A 21317-nucleotide genomic window follows, 5' to 3' on the forward strand; every position below is an offset into this window, starting at 1 on the left:
AAAGAAGAGAATGAGAATGATGACTTATGAATTTTCAGAAAAATTTAAACCACATATCTTCATGTTTTAGTGGGTTTTTAGACTATATTTGTTTATGGAGCCCACACTCTCTGCATTATATGTGAATAGGACTTTTGATTTTTTTACTCAATTATCTAATTATTTTTTACTTCGTTCTTATGATCATTTTCTTACAGTCCATTGAAGAAATGAATTCAGATTCATCATCATTGGTATTCATCGAAGCTAAGGAAGCTGTAGATGATTTGCTCTCTATTCAAAATATGAAAGAAGATTCACCGAAAAATAAAGAGGAGTCCTCAAAATCACCATTGATTGAAAGTGAATGGGTAACTAATCCTATTTGTGATTTCATTTTTTAACGTTAGAATAATTTTTCTCTTTCTGAATTTATTTATATGTTGTTTTGTATGTGCTTTGTGTTAGTGGTAGAACTTCATCAAAATTTGGGGGCAAGACTGACTCGAATTTTCTCTGATTTAATTTCTTCTTTAATGAATAAATGATATGTGAAATGAAAATGATTTTGTTTTTACAAAATGACTTGTGTTAGTTTATTTTTAGTATGTCATATCACATTTCATGTACCGATGCATAATTTTCATGTTGTGAATCATATATCACATTCAAGATATATAATGAAAGTATGTGTGTATTGTAAGTGTAAAGAAAAAACATAAGAATTCTCTTCATATATTTCACATGTTTATTTACTTTGTATTGTGGATTTAGAATGAAAGTCGAAGTGGAAAGTCAATTCCAAAGAAAAGAAAAAAGACTCTTTCTCTAGAAGAAAAATACAGTGCTGATTGGGATTGTAGACCTAGACAACGAAGAAAGAAGGGGAAGAGAAGATGGGACAATGTAAGTGGTTTGAAACTCCAAATATATATATGAGCATTTCATATTCATCTTTATTGTTGCCAATGCAATAAAAAAGGGTCAACTTTTGTCCCTCACTTATCACGATTTTACACTTTTGGTCCTCCACATTGCTTAATTATTTGCAAAAATGATTTCGATTTAGAACTAAAACGGCAAAAGTGTATAAATTTGAGGGACTAGTTTTGCTAATTTTTTTTGGAGGGACCAAAAGTGCAAAATCGTGATAAGTGAAGGACAAAAAGAGCTATTAAACCAAAAAAACTATTATTAAGCATTCTGGTTATCTTTAAAGCTTCAATAGGAATTATAAAGAAAACATATTTATAGATATGGAACAATGTAGTTTTTTTACGTTCATGAAAAAGTAAATATATTGTTGGTAAATAATGACTTTGAATTTATTTGCATACACATGCCAAAAGAAAAATCTGTATAAATATATACTGATTTCACATATTATAGCATAAAGAATCCTGATTTTATGTTTTTAGTGATGCAAGGAAAATTAGAAATGCATCTAATATTAGTCATATACCTTTTAAATATTTTTTATTATTTTAAAATTTGATTTATAGCTTATTTTTCCTTGAAATAAGAAGAATGTTAAATGTTATTACTTGTATTTTTCTTCTAATAAAGATCTTCTGTCTTAATTTGGTGTCGCATTCCATGTCTTATCAATGAAATTATGTTGTATAGGTAAGGATATGACAATTATAACTTTTCATGTGTGATTTTTTAAAAAATATGACATAATTTAATTGCCGAGACATGGAAACAAACACAAAATGGTGAAAGAGAATTGCTTTCTCATTTTTCATGTTTTTCTCTAACACTACTCATCTTACTTTGTTGCTTTCTTCATGCACTAGTCACTCAATGATTTTTTTTACAGTACTATTATCTCAAGAGAGATGAAAGTGTCATGTGTCGGTCATTGAAAGCAATCGAGAGATATGAGATGACTGGCATTCATGATGGGCGTAAAGGGAAAACAAAAAAGAAGGAAAGAATTGAAAAAGTTGTTAAAGTGAGTTTGTAAATTTTGAACAATGTAAAATTTGATTTTTTTTTTTAATTTCCATTAAGTATGATATTTTAATCTTTATTAATAAGCATTTTCAGAAAATGGGTGATGGCAAGGTTAAGAAAAGGAGAGAAGTGAAAAAGAGGATGACCATTGTTGAACGCTGTGATGGTACAAGACAATCAGGAGGTAAAGGTCTCAATGTTATCACCAAAATGGTTATTTTGTTCACGATATTAGTAGACATTAGACTTTGAAATATTCAATATTAAGAAATCTTATTTTCTACCACTGAATTATACATAAAATTAATTAGTGATACCTACTTTTTCATTTTGATATAAGAGTCTCAATTAATGTTTTTCTATTGTAGCAGATGATTATGTGGTGAATCTTCACAGGGCAATTGTGCCTTATCAACCAAGTGGGCCAGCATCTCCGATTGAAACTATTCAAGTTCCTGCCAAGTTCTATGTGAAATCTTCACTTCAACACTTCTTTGATACAAGTGATGCTCCAGAAGCTCAAGAAGTAGTTATATCAGAAGAAGAAGAGGTGGAAGATATCTTTGAAGAAGTCATTGATACTGGTGATGCTCGAGAAGCTCCAAAAGTAGTTATACCAGAAGAAGTGGCAGAGGATATCTTTGAGGATGTCAGGGGTGAGAGACTTGATCACTCTGTTCTGCCGACGCAACAGGAAGAAAGGGTACTAAGAAGCTCTTATTTTGCTGAGATGACTAAATTAGCAAATGATTTAGATGACGTGCTTGAGCATATCCTCTGTCGTTTTAAGTCATATAAACCATCTTCCAATCCAGCACCATAAAGATCTTGCTTCCTACTACCTCTCTATCTTTCTCAATTATTTGATTGATGCCAAAAAGGAACAAGAAAGTAGGAGAAGAAGTAGACAATAGGAATCGTGTTTTAAATTTTTTCTTGAACTCCTATTCTTCAATGGGATCTTCATGCATAACAAAACAAGTTTTTGCTATTTACTTATTCTTCAATGTTTGGATTTATTAAGTGTTTGGGTCAATGTTTTGATACTTAGATTGTTTGAGATATATATTCTATGTTCATGTGCGCGCACACAAATATGTATTGTAATATCCCACCTCTCACCCCATAGGTATTACAAGGATTTATTATTTAGATACCTTTAGTTAAGAATTGTCTAGTTAAATAGTATAATATCTCAATTAATTTTACTTATGTGTGTAGGTATATGTTATTTGGATGTGGATTCAAATGAAATTATAAATCATTTCATAAAATACCAATTAATCTTCAACAGTCTTACAACTCCTATATCTCCTCTAATTCATATCTTAAAATTAATTGAGATATAACCCTTAATTTTATATTATCACCATTCACTTGGTAATCAAGCTAAATATCTTATCTCCGCCTATCACTTTAGTATTTATCTCATCCACACCATAACTTACTCATGATTAACTTTCTCTCATTTTCTATTAATTGATTCACATCTCAAATTTCTTGTGACTCCTAGAAGAGGAATTCATAATCCATGGTCACCGTACATGCATTTTAAGTCGTGTGAGTTCAAGTGATGAGTGAACACATAACCACTCCCTTTGTATCATTGGGATAAGGCTATACATATGTCTCATCTCTTCAGAAATTAGCCTCAACGCTCTCTTTTGTACAATCAGAGCTTCTAGGCAGACAGAAAAGAGAGAAGTTTTTCCTTCTCTCCTTCTCTCTACCCGCATATTCATCATCAAGCTTTATCATCGTATTACCTTTATTCCTCATTCAAAACTTAGCCAAATCCTCTCAAATATTTTCCATTCATCTTCTAGTAGTGTTTATGGTAGATTTGGGTTGAAGAAATGCGATGGAAACTGAGTTCGAAGGCAAGCCCAAATTCTGATGAGTTTTTCGATGAACCTTCAACGCCTGTAACTCACAATTTCTCTTGATTTCAATTTTTCTGGACAAGTGAGATTCAAACCACCGTGGTCGTGAAGATGAGAGGAAGCTTCCCTTGGTTCCAGCTTTGAACGTTTTCGTGATCGCTTCGGTCTCCAGCCATCTTCTTTGGTGAGCCTCATTGGAAAATCTCTAGAATCCATCTTTCTACTTATTTTCTTAGTCATTGTCACTTTTTGTGTTCAAATACCCAAATTGTGAAAGAAATTCTTAGTTTTTCTAAAGGAAAGCTTCAAGTTAGGGTTTTGATAAAAATGTATCTTTGCATGCAATTCTTTCCATAATCAGTGGCTTTTAAACCGATCAGTTAGTTTCTGGAAACTTGTTGAACATCAATGAAGCTTTGCATATTGACAAAAATGTGTCTTTGCATGCAATTCTTTCCATACTTTCCATAATCAATGGCTTTTAAATCTATTAGTTAGTTTCTGGAAACTTGTTGACATCAAGGAAGCTTTGCATGTGTGTTCTTTGAACTAGAAACATGAAAATGAAGCTAGAAGGGAAGTGAACCATATTCACCCTTCTCGATTTTAACTTCTTCCAATGTTTATGTATATTAGTCGCCCCTTTTTACAATTCATGTATTTTCACGTCATGTGGGCGATTTATGTATTTCCCGCGCCATATTAGCAAGTCATGTATTTTACAGTCTTAGGCGACCCGCCTCTTTTTGATGGGCTACGTTTATATACGTTATTTTACACTGAGGCCCAGATTCATGTATTTAGGGTTACTCTTCTCTATATAAGAAAAGATGATATCTTATAATGAAGAGGTTGATGATTATAGTGAAAGAGTTAGATTTGAGACTATTTCTTAGGGATTTGAACTTAGTTCACTGGCTCTGCTAGGGTTTTCTACAATGGCAAAAATAGCAGCAAATGAGACAATGTAAAGGAGATCAACGAGGATGGTATCAAGTTATTCATTGATGGACTGGAAGAGAGTTTCTGCCATAAACAATTACGGAGGGTCTTTGAGAAATATGGCAGAGTAATAAGTGCTTTTGTACCACGGAATTCGAAGAGAAGCAGAAGATGCAAGTTTGGCTTTGTTCTATTTCAACAGAGGAAGGATGGCTTGGAAGCGATAAAGGCACTACATGGCAAAAGACTCCATAACACTTTCTTGTCCGTGAATCCGGCGAGATTTGTTGACCGGAAATTCAACTGGAATCCACATCCTCAGAGATATACTCATAGAGAAGATAGCAGAATCCAAATGACAAGGAAAGAATGGAGAAAGAAAGATTTTCAAGTTGGTGATCGCACAATGAAGCCTGACGCGAAGAAGGTTCGACAAGTTTGGAGAGTAAAACAAAACAATGAGAGAAAAGAAGTAGAGATGCCTATGGAGAATAAAGGAATGAAACAGGAGAAGATGCCACTCAACAAAAACATGTCCAGGCTTGTGGTGGCGTCTCTCAGGGAGGTATTAGTCTGTGACGACGTAAAGAGTTGGTTAGCAGAGAACGGATTTCCAGATATTCTTGTCAAATCTTTTGGAGCAAAGGAAAAGATACTAGAATGTGCTTCGAAGGAAGACCGCCAGAGGTTTTTAGATAACATGGAAGCAGGCCCAGAAAGGTTCTTTCTTGCACTGGAACCGGCGGAGAAAAGTCGACAGCCCAAAGCGGATTTGATCTGGCTGAAAGTATGGAAAATACCAATTGGGTTTTGGTCCCTTGAGTTTATTTCAAAGCTAGTTTCCAGCTTGGGTTCTATATTCTGTTTCGATGAGGCTACAAAGAAGGGTCTGAGGTATGATGTTGCTAGGGTCCTAATAGCAGCACCTGATCCCATCCTGGAAAACCAGATAATACCAATATCCATTGATTCCATAGAAGTAATGTGCTCATTGAGGTTGACTATATTTTTGATGAAAGTCTTGACAGAAATGGAGAGGAGGTTTTGTGGGACGACGATGAAAACCTCTCAATAGATTTTGGAATTCATGAAAATTCCAACCCCACTGCCTCGGAGGGGACGAAACCACATCCTTACCGGACTCCGCCGCCAGCATCACTCTCCGGTGAAGATGACAAAGGGTGGGAAGCTTCAGAGGTCGGCGACGTTTCAGATTCCCATGAGAGCAATGATGAGAAAAATTTGAATTTAATTGAAATGGCCGACAATAATTTTGAATTGGTTCAATGTGAGTGGCCCAGAGAAATTCATTGGTCATTGGGGAACGGGGTGGAGAACCCCTTCATTACTGAGATTAATGGGTGGTGTGCTTACTCAACACACAAGCTATTAAATATAGCTATCCCAAATGAAATACTAAATTTATTTTTATTTGGATGCTCATTTCCAATTTCCCCCTTTTCTGATATAGGCCTATGGTTACCAAAAAATGTTTTGGGCTGCCCTGTTGAAACAAATGGTCTCTTGAGCCCATTGAAAAGTTGCGGCATCGTTTTGACGGAGGTTGAAGAGTCCCTTGGTGCTGAGATCATTCCTGAGATTGCAGAGGGCGAAACTAAAGCATTAGTTTTTTCAAGTCCTGCCACTCCCATCATTGTTTGCCCAAATCTAGAGGAAGAGGAAATACTGAAAAGAGCAAAACAAGGTGTGAGCAGAATCAACAAATTGAAATCCCTTGAAAGCCTTGAACTTGACTGTGCGAAACCGGGGCAGGAAAAGAAGAAAAGAGGCAGAAAACCTAAATCCATTGCTGGCTCCTCTATTCTTCGAGAAATATCGGAAGGGGCGGGAGGAGTCGATCCAAATTTTGTCGAGCTCCAAGCATCAGCTGCAAGAAGCGATTCTGGCGTATACTTCACCAGGGCCACAAAGGCTTGGATCCTTGGGAAATCAGTTGGGTTATCTTTCCCTGGAAGTGACGAGGAAGCTATAAAGGGTCTTGCGGAGGAGCTAGAGGAGGACTGTCCAATTTTCTCAGTCTAGGCTTGATGGGGCGTACGAGAAAATGGTGCTCTTGGAATGTCCGGGGACTTGGAAGTGCAGAGAAAAGAAGAGAAGTGAAGGAGGCTTTGAAGAAAGTGAAATTGGAAATAATTCTGATCCAAGAAACCAAACTGGGAGAGAACAGAGACCGAGTGGGAGAACGTTTTGCCAAATCCCTCAATCTTAACTTTAAGGAAGTCTACGCAAGTGGTTCTGCAGGGGGGTTATTATCCTGCTGGGATCCTAACGTCATAAAAGTCTCGAATTCCATTCAGGATCAAAATTTTATTTTGTTGATTGCCCAAGTACCATTCATGTCCACCCCTGTGATAATTGGCAACGTATATGCTCCAACGGTTGAGGCCCAAAGGAGAACCACTCTTCAGAAGCTGATTGTGGAGGTGAGTAGTCTCGGTTTTGGCTGTTTCCTGGGTGGGGATTTTAATGGAACTCTAAATCCAGGAGAGCGTCGTGGTGGGATTGATGTAATAGACCCATGCTTATCTGAATTTGTGACAGATTTGAATATGATTGATTTCCCATAAACAAATGCTGATTTCACTTGGTTTAGTTCTCGCCATGGCGGAATCTGGAGCCGCTTGGACAGGTGGCTGATCAGTGAAGAGACTATGAGGGATCTTGATGGGGTTCAACAGTCTGTAGAAAATTGGGGACTTTCAGACCATAGAGCGGTCTCTTTGTCCATGGGTGATGTGGACTTTGGTCCTAAGCCTTTCAGATTTTATAGCAGCTGGATGTTAGAGGATGATTTTAAATTTCTGGTTGATTCTTGGTGGAACTCACCACTAGTGGCAGGCTGGGCAGGAGCCACGCTTCATGATAAATTAAAATCTCTGAAAAAAGAGATTAAGAGTTGGAAGGGCAGCAGGGCAAATGCAGTGACTGACAGAATAGCTAGCCTTGAGACGGATCTCCAGTCAACTATGGATCAAATCCTAAGAGATGGTTCCTCAAACTCATTGAGAGCCAAAAGGTTGAAAGTTCTGGATGACCTTTGGAACGCTTTCAGATTGGAGGAATGTAGATGGAGACAGAAATCAAGATCAAGATGGGCTAAAGAAGGGGATAGAAATTCCGCTTTCTTCCATAGACAATGCAAGATCAGAGTGGCCAAACAGAATATTACTAAACTTAGCACAAATGGCTTGGAAATTGAGGATGCAGAAGGTATTAAACAAGCTATTTTCCAGCATTACAAGTCCTTCTTCACCAGCCAAAAAAAGCGTAGACCACGCTTGAGATGTCCAAACATCCAAAGGCTATCTCGCAATGATCAAGCAGATTTAGAAAAGCAGTTCTCCGAGGCAGAAATATGGGACGTGGTTAAATCCTTTGACGGCAATAAAGCCCCAGGGCCTGACGGCTTTAATATGAAATTCTTTCAGGAATTCTGGAGCCTGGTTCGAGTGGATGTTTGAGGATTTCTTCAGTTCTGGTAGGATTTCGAGAGGCATGAATGCTGCCTTTATAACCCTAATCCCCAAGAAGGAGAATGCTTCCTCTCTAAACCACTATAGACCAATAAGCCTAATTAGGAGCTCGTATAAACTCATTGCCAAGGTTCTTGCTACAAGGTTACAAAAAGTGATGCCTAAGCTCCTATCACAGAATCAGTTTGCATTCACCAAAGAAAGACAAATTGCTGACTGTATTCTTCTAGCAAACGAGGTTGCTGATTTCTTGTCCAAGAAAAGTGAAGGGGGTCTAATGCTCAAAGTGGACTTAGCTAAGGCCTATGATCAAGTTGATTGGGAGTTTTTGATCAATATGCTACATGAAATGAATTTTGGAGACAAATGGATATCCTGGATGAAGTCTTGCATTTCCTCAGCCTCTTTGGCAATCTTAGTCAATGGCTCCCCCACTGACTTCTTCTCCATTGAGAAGGGCCTACGACAGGGAGACCCCTTATCACCATTACTTTTTAATTTATGTTTAAATGGTCTTTCCTGTCTTTTAAATCAGTTTTTGGGAGAGGAAAATTACTGTGGGGTGAGGATTAGTAGAAATCTGACTATAAATCACTTGCTCTTCGCAGATGACACACTTTTATTCTGTGAAAATAATGAGTTACAGTTGGAAACTTTGTGCAATGTCCTGATTACCTTCCCGTTTGCTTCTGGCTTGAAGGTCAATAATCAAAAATCTGAACTAATTGGGTGTAATGTCCAAACAGTTGAAGTGGAGAGGCTTGCACACTCATTTGGGTGGTCTGTAGGAACCCTACCAATATCCTATCTTGGTGCACCACTTGGTGGTAATCCAAGAAGAATTGTTTTCTGGAACCCCATGTTGGAAAAGCTGAAATGCAAGACCAGGTCCTACAACTCTAAATTCATGTCACTCAGCGGTAGATTGGTGATCACAAAATCTGTTCTATGCTCTATACCTCTATTCCTAATGGTTGTTTTCAAAGCACCAAAAGGAGTGATTCTGGAAGTGGAGAAATTATTTCACGCTTTCATTTGGGGTCAAGAGCAGGGGAGGAAGAAGATAAATTGGATTGGTTGGGACCAGATTTGTCTAAATAGAAAAGCAGGTGGTCTTGGTCTCGGGTTTATAGAATGGAGGAATAGGGGACTTCTTTTAAAGTGGGCATGGAGATTCGGGAGAGAGATAAATAGCTTGTGGAGGTTTTTTGTGATTGAAAGATACAACCTTGACCCTGATTCATTGATATGGCACATGGCATCAACTACCCCTGCCATGGGGTCCAGAGCAATCCAAGACATTTGGAGAGTGCTAAATGAGGATCACTCACTGTCTGCTGGTTTTAAGGAAAATTTACTGATCTCAATTGGGGATGGCTCGAGAGTAAAATTTTGGAGAGATCCTTGGGTATCAAATGTTGCCCTATGCCATTTGTTCCCTAGACTCTATGCTATGAGTGAAAACAAAGAGGCCAGAATCGCGGAGGTGGGCACATATTCTCGAGGTAAATGGGGCTGGTCTCTCACTTTTCGCGGACAATTTTTTGCATGGGAGGAGGAGCTATACCAACAATTCTTGGCATCTATTAACCACATAATTCCAGCCGCTGTGGGAGGGGACCAATTGATATGGTGTGCCAATCAAACTGGGCTGTTCTCGGTGAAGGAGCTTTGCTACTGGTTGGAGGATCACCTATTCACTCATCAAATGTGGCAAGTTCCTAAATCTATAGCAAAACTCTTACCCCCTAAAGTTGCTTTATTTTTCTGGCAAGCTCAAAATGACAAAATTGCAACAAGAGCCAATTTACTTGCAAGAGGCATTGACTTAAATGGTTCCACCCAGTGCCTATTCTGCAATGCGTTTGATGAATCATGTAATCATATATTTCTGCACTGTCATTCCATTTGGTCTCTGTGGTGTGTGATTGTGAATAGGGAGAGATTTTTATGGGTAATGCCTGCGTCCTTAGCTGATCTCATTCTTGAATGGGATTTTCTTCCAAAAATCTCTGATAAGTCTCTGTGGAGTTTGATCCCTTACGCCTTGTCGTGGTCAATCTGGATTGAAAGGAATAATATCTGCTTTAACCATAAGGCTTTAAATATTTCTGAAATCTGGGATTTTCATCTCCTGCGTATCGGTTGGTGGACTCATGAGTTACTTCGCCAGAATTCTTATAGTATAGACCAGCTGTCCAGAAACTTTGAATCTATCAGGTTTGCTTCAAAACCCTCTTTGTTAAGGGCTGCCAGTTGGGTTACTCCTGATGCAGGTCTAATCAAAATCAATGTGGATGGGGCGGCGAAAGGTTCCCCTGGGAGATGTGGTATTGGTGGGATTCTAAGAAACAATGCAAATGTCATCCTTGGATTTTTCTCTAAAAGCGTTGGAGAAGGATATGCATTCGAAGCTGAGGTCCTTGCCATCCATGAGGCTCTCTTGTTCTGTGTGCAAAGGCAGCTTAGAAATATAATCATCGAGAGTGATTCCTCCTTAGCTGTTGGGTGGGTCAATAATCGCTGCAATAGACCATGGAAATTGTTGAACAAACTGAACCAAATTGATCGATGGTTGGTGGAGACAAATTGCTTGAAGGTGAACCACATTTATAGAGAGGCTAATGGGGAAGCAGATAAACTTGCAAAAAGGGGGGCTGAATATCCAAATGATTTATGGTATTTCAAAGAAAATTGGTAGTTGCTGCCAGATACTTTCTCTTGAGCTCTGAGACCGTGATGTTCTATTTTACTCCCTAGAGTATTTGTCCTGGTGGGTCTTCCGTGGTTTTTTCAGGGTATATTTTCGGAGCTGTTGTACCTTTTTGTTTGGGGTTAGCTTTGGTTTGAGTACTCTTTTTCCTCTCCTTGGGTTTTTTTCCCACTAGGTTTTCCCTTGGAGAGGTTTTGATGAGGCTCACTCCATTGCTTTGTTTCCACCCTTAATCTTGGCAACCTTTCTTTGTTTTGTATCTCTTCTACATGAGAGGAATGTTCTCATGGTTCTTTCAGCTATATCAATAAATTCAACTTCTTTTCTCAAAAAAAAAAAAAAAAACCCTCCAAACTGTGAATATGAATGAACATTTTGTGTACTTTTGTCCAATATTAATATTAATTCATCACATAAATGACATAATTTTGTTCCAATATTGCTGAAGCTTCCTAGTTTGCATCTTTTGTGCTTCCCGTGATAAATTAACCTTTGTTGGCTTCTTGTTAAATCCTACATGGAACCAACCTAGCTATTTCAAGATCCAATGAATCTGTCACTCTGTATTTTACTTCAAGTTTTTACCTAATGAATTAAAAACGTGAAAAAAGATACAAGGTCACAATAGTTAGAACTTACATAGAAACAGAGAAAACCAAGGTATGATGAATTTGTTATTTTCTTTCCCTTTTCTCATTTGTTTTACCAAACGAATAGAATAAGCTTTGACCACCAACCAAATGAATCTTGACTGTCAAGTCATCGCTTTTTAACTCTTTCCAGAAGATACTGAAGGTTTTGTTCTAGTGGAAGATATACTACCATAGATGTGTGTGTTTAGTTTCTTGTTAGACAGTCTTGGGATCAATTGTCCATTCACGTAAAATCACTTTTGGTTACTATATAGATGTTTGACACTCATTAAATAATTGATTCCAATTCCAAAATTAATTTTGCAAAGAAGTTAGGAATAACTTCTGTGTTAAATACAATCAATTGTGAGATTAACAAGATTTTATGACATTACTTTACAAAAATATTGTTTTTTTATAAATAGATTCAAACATAAATTAATTCACTTTTAACTCACTCTTTTGATAATCAATTTTATTAAAATTAATTTTATTTAAAATTAATTTTGACAACGTTGATTGAAACATACACGATGAAGCTTAAGAAACTATCACCACACACTAACTTGGTGCTTTGTATCTAGAACTAGAATGTGTTTTCTTGTACCCTACAAAATATTGCTTTTCTATGATGAAAAAAGTGTTTAGCACAAAATTTACTCTTAGCAAAGTAATAAATAACATATTCCAACTTGTTAATTGCTGGGATGGTGTGGTGTATATTTAATACACAAGATGGAAATTATTGAAAATAAAGTCAAATTATATTAAGAGGTTAGACTTTAAGGAAAGGAAAGTTGATGAATGATCATAAGGTGAAGGTGAATGTGTAGTTGCAATTGCTCCTTCTTTTTCCCTTTTCTTCCCTTTCCTTCCCTTTCCTTACAAAACAAAACAAGTACTTTGTCGGCATGTCGGTGTTGACATCTTTCATCAACAAACAAATGATAGAGAATGAAATTAAGGTGCGTGCTTCCCTCTCTTTCTCCTCTGTTTTTTACTCATTGGTCATTGCTCTTCGTTTTCAAGCAAGTTTTACTTTACAAAACAATGTGTGTGTGGTCAGATACAAAAACATTCTCTCATTTATAATTTAAATTGTGTTCATCTTTCGTAAAAATTTACAAGTTTTAGTGGTGACATACTTGTTTAATAAAAAACACAATCTGGGAAAAAAATTATATTAGTTAACCTTTCTACCGATTATGAGAGAGAAATTAATAACTGTTTGTACATCGAAAAGATAAATTGCTTCCTCTAAGGATTGATTCCTGGAACTCATCACCCCACCCCAACTCATATGACATCTAGCTCTTACCACTCGAACTATGATACGGGGACGACTGTGAGATATATTAGTCAAGACAAAAACAAACAAAAAATATCAGATACAATTTTAATTATCATATGGACAGATATCTTTGGCCGAGAGGCCAAAGTATTCACTATCTAACCTTCGGAATTGATTTTGACTTTAGTATCATTACAAAATCGAAGAATACAGAAAACAGTGCTTCCTATTTTGGAAAAAATTAGCTACATTGCTCTGATTTTCTGGGTTAAATCTTAAGAATACAAATTGCAGAACGAATGAATGAAAACATTACAACAATATAGACTACTTCAAATTCAATCATTTATCAAATTATTTTCACGCATGCATGATGCAAAAAGAAAGGAACTTAGACAGTAGACAAACATGTCTACCCTTTTTGTTTGTCTGTGTGCAATGTGCATAATATGAAAAGAAAATTGCTTCAAACAGAGTTACACTGATACACCATGTTGTAAGAGCCATGTTTGGGAGACAAAGCCATTATCACCAGAAACAGCATTAGCCAAACAGGGACAAACATAAGCATCATTGGTGGTGGCGGAAGCGGCGGCAGCACCAGCGGCAGAACAAGGAGTGCTATGGTCACCACAACCATGAACATCATTGATTTGAAACCAAAAAGCTTTACCATAAATGCTTATGCATGTATCTCTTCAATGCATTGAATCAACCAAATGATCATCGACCTACCCTTGTCGCAAATCATTGATCTTCTCCTCCTTGATGGTCATATATATGATCAATACCCAGATGGTGAATTTTCACTTCTAATTTGAAGAAGCAAAAAAGGAGATTTTTATCACAGCCTCTCTGTTTTGTTCTGTTTTCTCTTATAGCACTCTGCCACTGTACTGGTCCAATGAGAAATAGGTGTGTATTGTGTAGCTAAATGTAAAAATATGTATAGCAGCTATCAATTTTCTTTTCTTTTCTGAGACTTTCCTACCATTCTGGCATTCACCAATTCTGGTACTCACCAATCACACTTCAATGGTAAAACAATTATCACGGGGATTTTCTTTTGACTCACATTAATTGAAATTGCTAATTTGCATAAGATTTTAAATCTTTTTTTGAGAATATAGCAGGTGCATGCATCAATGGCACATATAGTAAAAGAGTTAATACAATTTGTACAATTAGCAGTTACTAAAAGTGGTTTAATAAGTGACTTTGAGAGATACATTGCACCATCAAATACGGTTATATCTTTTTTATTTTTTCCATCTAACACAATTATGGTTTTATTTCTGGTTAATTTTTGGTACGTTAGACCCCATCACTGAAATAATATCTTCACACCAATTTCACATAGAAATGGATTAGAGAGAAATTAGATATATAATAAATAATGTGATAGAAAAAAAAAGTTGATAGAAATGAGATGAAAGAGAGTGAGTGGGAATAAACCAAAGGTTAGAAAGTAGCATTTTTAAAGATTTGACTATTTTAAAGTTACACTCAATTTTTTGGATTTGGATTTTTTTTTAGAGCAAAATAAAATCATTTATTGATAAATAAAAGATGAGTACAAACTAACAAGAAGGGGAAAACAAAAAACGTCAAGTGAGCCAAGAAAATCCAGAACAACCACCTAAAAGAGGAAAGAGCAACCTTCCTAGCACCTAGAAGGAAAATTCTCTTTAATAACTTCAGTCAACCCACGAACTGTATCTTCATCACTATCATGGAAAGACATGCCTACAGACTTAGTAAGACACCAAACATTCATAGCTCGGGTAAAATAAGGACCCGAAGGAGGCGGAGGGCTAGGCGACGTCGTATCAATAGCGACATCCACACTCTCAAATTTACGGGGACGACCCCTAGGCCGCCGAGAGTTCTCACGCCACACTCTTGGATTTTTGATTCATTAACCATCCTTCTTCGTATTCCTCTTTTTTCTTTCTTCTATTCCATCGTTATCATATTTCAATATTTTTTTCTCTTATGTTTCTCTCTTTTTAGGCTTAGGTGGATTAGGGCCATAACAAATTTGCAAATCAATCAATCCATGCACATAATCTACAAAATGATACAAATGATATACAATGAATCTTTCGTAACAATTTATAAAATCACATAAATGCCTCAAATTCTAAAACTCTTACATCAAGATCAACATGAAATAAATGAGATAGTTAGTTAGATCACACTCATGATTTTTTATCGTGATTCACCCTCTTCAAATGAGAGCTACTTCAAACCCCAGCGGTTAAGAATTTAAGTGTGAGTTGAAGTCAAGCATTAATTAAGTATGAGTGCAATGAAATTTGTTGACTACTATAATAAAATATTCATTATAAGACTCAAACCAAATTCACTCATGAAGAATCCTACATGCACTCATTCACACACACTGATAAGTGCCAAATTTACCTGATTTCTATATTAATTTCGGCACTTATCTGTTCTAAATGTGTACGTTATCTTTCAAATTATCCCTCAATAAGGTTAATTTAGTAAGTAGATAGTTTTTATATAGATAAATGTAAGATATGTTAGTTTTATCATTTAGACTCTTTGGTTTTTATTGTAGGAGAAAAATCAAGAAGATCCAACCATTAGAAGATCAAAAGGGCTAAAAATATTGAAGTCCGCTTAAGCCAAATGTTTCCTCGCTTAAGCCAAACTACATGGCAGTAGCAGTGGTTCTGGAAGACAATTCGGCTTAAGCGAGAATTGGTCTCGCTTAAGCCAAAGACCTTACCTGAAGGTGAAGAAACCTGCTCGCTTAAGCGTCACCTTTATCAGCTTAAGCGAAACTGTTGCCCTGTTTTATAAAAGGCTCGACCAGATCAGAATTGAGGCATCTTTTAACATATTTTGGACCTCTTGGAGAGAAAATTGCAGAGAGAAGGAAGAGAGAAACTTTGGGAGCTTTGATCCACCATTCATCGTGCTGGAGACACATCGAGGACGGCACGGGTCGCCGCTTTCACCTTAGTTTCCTCTTGTAAGCTTTGTAAGCAATCCATGGATATGGGTTGCTAAGTTTCTTTGTTGGATTTGGATGTAGCCTTTAACTATGATTTGTTCTTCTTGATTTCTATATGAAAATATCGTTTCTATTACATGATTCAATGGTTTTCTCTTGTTCTTAATGCTATGTTTTAGTTTGCGGACCTAGAACATATCGATTGATTCGGCGTAAGAGCGGAAGCTACGTCGTCTAGAGTCCGACCTAGAGTTAATCATCTAATAAATCTAATTGCTAGGAATAGAGTTAGGTTTGTTAGTCCCTTAAACATCTGAGCTTAAAGATAACTTAGCTTTTCTATGCATGTGAGGAATCAATGTTTAGAAAAGTAAGTTATAGATATCCACTCATGTGAGGAATCAATGAAGTAGGGTAGAAATGGTGTAGATGAATCATGGATAGGAATGAATATTCATATAGAATCATAGGACACTAATAGTTAAACGGTGAACTCCAATTCCAACAGCTTTCTCTCTTGATATCAATCGTTTTACTCTCGCTTTGTTTAATTTGAATGTGTTTTGGTCACCGAAACAATTATCAACCTTTTGAAAATCTATTGCTTGGGTAATTTTACTAAAGAACGGCATTTGTGTTAGCAATTCCCTGCGGATACGACAAAACCCTATGCTATACTACAATTGAATCTTGAGGATTTTGAAAGTAGTATCGGTGTAAGAAAAATCTTTCAACACACACCAAACCCTATATATGGTGAAGTCAACTCCACGAATTGATCAAAGAATGAAGAAAATTCACAACAGCAAAGATAAATCTAACCCCACAATCCTAGGTAGGATAAGAATCCATTAGTTGCTCTTTGTAAGTTTTTTAGTTTTTTACGAACTCCCGTTGTAAGTTGGGCTTTCAAAATCTTCTGAGAGAAATAAAAGCCCATTTGATGGTTAGAGATGGTCTAGAGAATTCTACCCACTGCAGGCCTTTTATTTACCTTCAAGGAAATTAAATCAAAATCAACGTCTGCTAGGGTTTGTCTACTGAGTGCTGCTTCTCCCCCTTGGGGGGTTCCTCCCCCTTTGGGGGACTTCTTCTTCTCCTCTAGGGAGTTCTTTTCCTGCTTTAGGTAGGTTTCTTCCCACATCAGGTGGGTTTTCTTCCACATTAGGTGGATCCTTTACCCAAATAAGTGGGTTTGTTTTGGTTTTTCTCCTTGGCCATCACCATCTTCCTCTAACCGCCGCCACCCTCTCCTCCACGGCCATTCCTGTCGCCGCCGCTGCCACCCTTGCCTCCTCTAGTCTTTTCCGCCGCCATCTACCACCGGGGTGTCAAAGCTCCAGATCTGGCACTGTTCTTCTCAGATCCAGGTTCTCTAATAATGCTTCAGTGATCTACAAGCCCGTTCCAGATGCTTTGGTGTTCTTGGCTCCCCTTTCCCAGTTCTGCAGCTCCTACTGCTGCTTGTATGGAATCTTCAAAAGTTCTCCTCTTTTCCTTATTCTCAGAGGTGCAGAGTTGACCCCTATTTGGTGCCGTTGAAGCATACTGGCTTCGCTTTTCGCCGCCGCAGTACAACTTCGGCAGAGCCGTTTTGTTGTAAAGAGGGAGCACGGGTTAAAAATGTTGGTTTTTATCTGCTCAGAAGTTAATTGGCTCTCTGTTCATTTGGATGTTAGGGGCTTTTGTTGGGCTCTAGGGTTTTTACATCATGTTTTAGCTGATTATTTCAGTTGAGTGTGCATGCTTGCGCTTAATTTTCTTATGTATTTGTGCATTACGAATAGCGCTCTTAGAGAGTTTTCTCGCATGTTGTAAGTGCCGTTTGGCAAACCTCTGAGTTTTAATTCCATACATCTTTCTTTCTTTGACAAAAAAAAAGGTCTTTTTATTTTCTGGGAATAAAAATATTATCCTTTCAACGTGGCAATTTTCCAACCTCAAATAGCTATGTACCACTTTTACCACTTTCTCTTTTAACGCTTCACTGAACGTCCATCTGGTCTATTGAACCGTTTCTTTCTCCATCTATGCAATTTTTACTTGCATGTTGCATCAATCATCATACTTTTTTTTTCCTTTCTCTTGTATATTTTTCTTACAATTGTCTCCTTCTCAAGTTTGTAGATAAGGGGAACTCAAGTTCTCCTCAGAGAGTGATCATTTGAGAACAATCTGCAATGGGGCATGCATGTGAAAGTATTGAAGCAAAATCGTTGGTTTGAGTGGGAGTAAAGGTAATCAAATCAAGCATTTTCTACTTCTATTTTGTTCTTCTCCCTTTGCTCTTTTATTTAATCTTGTTTTTCATTTATTTATTTAATAAAACTAAAAATTTAGGAACTCAAAACTCATTCCACGCTGCTATGGAAGTTAATCCAGCTCACAAATTTTTCTTTTGATTTTGTGTTAAAAATAAAATAAAAAATAAAATAAAAAAAGTATGAGCCTGTCAGACAACCGTACACGGTCAGTGTTCATCAACCAGACTTTGGTTCCTGTCTCCTTAGAACTCAAGGATACAGTTGTACGAGCCTATAGAACAGATCCTGTTCAAGTAAGGTCGTGACCAGAACTGTCAGCGTGTGGTATATAAACGTTAGAATATAGTTCAGTGCTATCGATGTGGGACTTGGCAGCATCGATCCCAAATTTTGAACTTTCTATGCACACTTTGAAAATCCCTTCCAATTACATTGCTTGGTGAACCAGACACGCCATTCTAATATATACTTGGATAAAATAGATGCAATAAATACTTGTCAAAGCTATGAATGTAGATGAGGCTAGCCATACCTAATTAGATTTTTTCCTTCTTCTATGCAGATGGGATTTTTCTGAATGCGGCAAATATTCACCTTAAGCCTAGTGAGTATTTTCATTGTTATTTATATTAATACTCAGCTTCACCTGTTTGAAGAAAAGATAATGGTTATTAGATTGTTCTATCATTTAGGATATAACTTGGTCAATTTGACCACATCACTCAGGATTGTTCTTGTTAAGACATGTTCTATAAAAATTCAGTGATATGGGTTCACAAAATTAATCAGTCATGTCAACAAAAGCTTATATGATTGTTAAACTTCAAATCAGTATCCCTCCTCTTTAGGATTTGTATAATTAGAAATTGTCCCTTAAGACTTCAACCAATTATAACTTTCTCACACTTAGATGCATAAATGTGTGCTTTTTGATGAATAGAGATTTCTATATCAGAGAGTTCCTAAGAATGAGTCACATATATTCAGGCCTTGGATCTACAAGAGAGAAGAAGGAAAGGATGATACTGGTGCCCAACATCAAGATTCACATCACCTCAAATCAGAAATAGATGGAAAAATCAGAGTGAAGGCGTGCAGACAAGGCTGCACCAATTAAATTAGATGGTGAAGGCTTAGTAAATGTGAGGTGGTGAGAACATAATTTTATAGGAACTTTACAGTAGATGCTTCTTTAGTGTAAGCTTTCCTTAGGATAGTGATAATTCGGTAAGTAATTGGTGAACCAAAGTAAAAGTGAATACATAGTTTTCAGGTGTAGCGTTACTACAAGTGTACTTGATGTGTTTTTTTGTGCATAAAATAATATGCATCAGATGGATATGTAGCTGAGCATTTTCCCTGAATTGTATCTGGAATCTGTTATAATAAGGATCATGTACATATCTATTAATATCCATATCCATGTAGAAGGACATTCTCTGTTCTGTTTTGATGTTTTTTAATGGGGATACTTAGCATTTAGCAATTACCATACGCAAAATGAAGCTATTATTTTAACTGTTTAACTGGAACTAACTAATAGAAGATTTCATGATTGGTAAGATTTTTAAACCAGCATTGTAAAGATTTTGTAATGTTTATATATATTTCATGGCAATTAGCAGTTGCTAATCCATGTCTGTGCGTACAGTGTAAATCATTTGAAGTTATCAAGTTGGAGCTTCTCATTCTGAAATGCTATACTCATAGTTTGATACCAATTCAAGATTGCTCTATACATGGTCCTCCTAAACAATTCCCAGAAAATTTTCTTCTTAAGCAACCGATCAAGAGCACAGAAAGTGAAGGCATGTTCAGGGAAGTATGCAGACTGGATGCTTATTACAGGCTTTATAAATGCCATGTCTGGACGTTTTCATTGAATAAACTCACAAATTAGTCCCAATTATTTACCACCTATTGTAACTTGTAAGTTAATCTTGACACTAAAGAATCATCTTTCTAAATGTCCAACCTAAGGCTCTCCAAAAAAATCATTACTGACCGAACCTCAATCCACCGGCAAAATCGTGACCCTTCAAACTGAACCCGAACAACCCGTAGTCAATGATCAGGCGGTGGCAGGTATGGTGTTTTGATGTTTTTGCGCGATAAAACAAACTATTTCAGCCTGAATTCGACTTGGTGGACAACCCTTAAAAGGAAAATAATTCAATTTGTCTCTCAATTAAGTTCTATTCCCTAAAACCCATCTAAATGGTTCACAAGTTCACATTACCCCCCTCCACTAACCTTGATGCTTGACTTCTCCTCCCTCATACCTTTCTTTTCCTTCTAACAATCATAAATCTGGTTGAGTCCTTGAAGCTCAATGAGGATATGTCTAAGAATTCTTTCGTTCAGATGAGTGAGATTCGTCCAATTAAAGTTTTATTCTATGTCACCCTCATACATCGTCAAGGCAGGACTAATTTTCTTCTTGATTAACAAACCATATGAACCCACCAAACAAAATCGTGACCCGAGCAAACCGAACTCAAACCGAGCCTGATATTTTAATATTTTCCACCCGACAAAACAGATTGTTTTAGCCTGAATCTATCCGAAATTGACCGGTGGACAACCCAATTGATATTTGTAGAGGGGTAAAAGGTACCAAGGAGGACATAAACTTAATTGTCAATTTGTCATCTCATCTGATTGCGTGGGTGGTACATGTACTTCGGTACATTAATTTGTAACTTTTTTTTGAACGCACCATCCGGCATCCACATTAAACACCATGAATAGGAACTTAACGTGTCATTGGAGGAATGCTTAGAATTGGCTAATGCAAGGTTAATGGCAGCTTCTCAAAAGCGTTGGGCTGGAAATGGGCGTACAAAACGAAAGTGCTGGCTATTTGGAACACCCTTGTCTTCACTTGCAATTGTGTCATGGATGGATCAGTAATGCTGAGAATATATTGGCCTTGGAAATTTATCAGTCAGTTGAATCTTAGAGATTTCATCACCAAAAAGATGTATTGTTCTGGAATATTTAACATATTTTTAGTGAGCCAAACTATTTAGCTGAAGTTTTACCTAAACAAGGATGTAACATTATGGGCAGTTAGCAACACACTAATCATGTTTATTGCTTTTCTTGCTAACTATTGTTGTAATTTTTGTCTCCTTTATGCTGTTTTAAAAAAACAAGGCCAACAAAAAATTGTCT

At 36.8% G+C, this 21317-nt stretch overlaps 1 long non-coding RNA gene and 1 pseudogene across 1 annotated transcript; one reads left to right on the forward strand and one right to left on the reverse strand.

Annotated features, from left to right (window-relative positions):
• The first annotated feature begins 17869 nt into the window (after positions 1–17869).
• On the forward strand, positions 17870–19708 carry LOC130732579 (uncharacterized). The gene is made up of 3 exons (XR_009017077.1): positions 17870–18113; positions 18703–18744; positions 19128–19708. It is a non-coding gene; the product is annotated as an uncharacterized LOC130732579 (long non-coding RNA).
• Positions 18323–18443, reverse strand: LOC130734969 (small nucleolar RNA U3; annotated as a pseudogene).
• Positions 19709–21317: the final 1609 nt, after the last annotated feature.

Source organism: Lotus japonicus, chromosome 1 (assembly GCF_012489685.1).
Source record: "Lotus japonicus ecotype B-129 chromosome 1, LjGifu_v1.2".
NCBI lineage: Eukaryota > Viridiplantae > Streptophyta > Magnoliopsida > Fabales > Fabaceae > Lotus > Lotus japonicus.